The following is a 2,492-nucleotide window of genomic DNA, read 5'->3' on the forward strand; positions in this document are numbered from 1 at the left end:
GAACACAGGGCTGAACAGTGTGAGTGCTGTGCTCACATTTGTAACTTCAAAGGATGTGTGCAAACTCTCAAATAAACTAAAAGTCTAGCTCATGCAGCCTCTATTTCTTTCTCTAATTAAAAGGACAATGATGATGCGGTAACAGTAAAAATCCACTGGAAAAAACATGCAGTGAGCTAGACAGATAAGTAAAGTTAGCCAAACTAGCAATAGAAAGTAAAGTACAAAGCCTGTTTTGAATGACACAGGAGATTGACAAGGAAGGTGATGAAATTACCTGAAGCACCCGGAGGCAATACCATCTCATTTTTCACCACTGACAACAAATAGAGTTTTAACCTCAGTGCATTTCCTTCTTTTTGCTGATTATACCATCTGTTTATTTGATCTAGTTTGATATCTATAATTACACAAGTTAAATACATACAGTTTGAATGAGAAATTGTACTTTTTGTTTTGTTTTTCCTTGTCAATCTCCTATTGCCCCCTTTGACTGTGAAAAAAAACGTTCCCATTGAAACTATAACGTTTCTGTGCCACTCAACTTAGCATTGCAGGCGCTATGGGACAGTGATTTGCTGAAATTGAGAATAATAAAGGGAAGAGCCACACTGTAGAATAGCAATTATTCAAAGGATGTGGCAGGTCAGATAAAGTGGATGAAACCTTATGACTTGGCACACTAGCTTCATGGTTAATGCAGGACTTCCTGGACGGAGGGAGAAGTTATTGGAGGCCTGTCCCCCCTGTGGGATAGTGGTTGTGATTTGGCCACTCTCTGCATAGTGCTGCCCTGTTGAGGAGGAGAGATAGTAGCTGTCTGCTGCAGGATGGATGAAAAGATGAAATGAGATACAGAGCAGGGATTGACCCATGACTAGGATGGCAATGACAGTATCAAAGGGACAACGGCAAGAAAAGCAAAGGCACAATGGTCTCCATTCCTGTTCCAGTTGCTTCCAGAGGATCACCTAGTATAGACAGAAGATAAATTGGCATCCCTGTAATTGCCTGAACCTTTAACCTGCAGGCAGGAAGTGATCACATGACCCTAGGAGGGCTAACGTTTGGCCTCTATCATACAACAGCATCAGCTATTGACACACTGCAGTAATGGGCTACCTTAGGGCTGGTGGCTTCACACAGAGTAATGATGACCCATGCTCGCCTCCAAGCCACTGCTTTTCTTCTCATCGATGCAATTACTGCACTGAGGTATGACTGGCCCAAAGCCCCCACAGTGAGGAGGAAGATCAGAATTCCCCACTGTTTCACATACCACCAGTCTCGATGCAGAAAACACCACTATCACCAACAGTGATGCCGTGTACAGCCATGACGCTAATTGGTTAATCTGTAACATTATGAAATGGATACAGGGGATGTTGTGTGCACAGGTTGCTGTGATGCATTAATGATTGTTGACGCTCACGCGCATGTTTAGTTACCCACCGGTGAAAAATGAGATGACAAAAGAAGTAATTTCCTCTTTCTCTCAAGATGGTGTGTAATTGTGTGAGCTACAGTACAGTGGGGAGGAGGGGTGGTTTGGAGACTGGCAGGGGAGGTACTATGTGAGGCTTCTCCCTCCCCATTCCTTCTGACAAAGACTTTAATTCACCATAATTATACAGATGGATAGAAATATACAGCAAGACAGGGAATCACTCCAATTATGCAGAGTTGATTAAAACTTGGACCCCATGCCAGGGTGCTGGAGAAGCATGGGAGGAGTCAAGATCTGCACCACAGAAACACTGAACACATTAGACCGGTTAACATCTGCACCACCAAACACCAAAACAGTGTCTCACTATAGGTCAAAGCTGAGAAAGTAGCAGTGCACCATTTGATGGTCTGGTGCAAAAGGAAGAGTTTTGTGCTCCTGACAGAAGGTAAAGTGATTGTGTCAAAATCTCAGCGCCTCCTAATGAAGATGGATCAATGCTATTCATTTACTGACAACCACACACAGCGTACAGCAGAGCCCATCTCCCGCATTGTCGTCGCATATAGCTGCAGCGTTTACGCACAGTGGTGAGGATAAGTCCTTGGCATCTGGAGACCATGGTCAGTGGAGGAGAACGAGGGAAGAGACAAAGGGAGGGAGGAAGAGAAACAGGAGATGGAGAGTTAAAGAGAAACAGACACAGAGACAAAGAGAATGAGAGGGAAAGAGAGAAAGATCACATATAGGGAGGAACAGAGTGAAAAGGGCAAGACATTTGTCACCCTCTCATACAGGACCATAGAAAGAAAGAACAATATCATTAATCTCCTGACATTTCAATATTGTATTAACCTTTCTCGTGGAAATCTCTGGGCTCATTAGTCTTTTTTGAGAGGGAGAAAAATAATAATCGATAGAACAAGCTCTGGACACAATCTAGAAATATACTGCAGTCAAATAACATACAACCTCAAGCCAGTCATACGAAGCTGCCCTGTCGTTAGCAATCACCGCCTTTATCTGCTTTAAATTAATCAGTTAA

The sequence above is a fragment of the Trachurus japonicus genome, chromosome 13, assembly GCF_045865225.1.
Source record: "Trachurus japonicus isolate A0001 chromosome 13, Traja_1.0".
NCBI classification, from domain to species: Eukaryota; Metazoa; Chordata; class Actinopteri; order Carangiformes; family Carangidae; genus Trachurus; species Trachurus japonicus.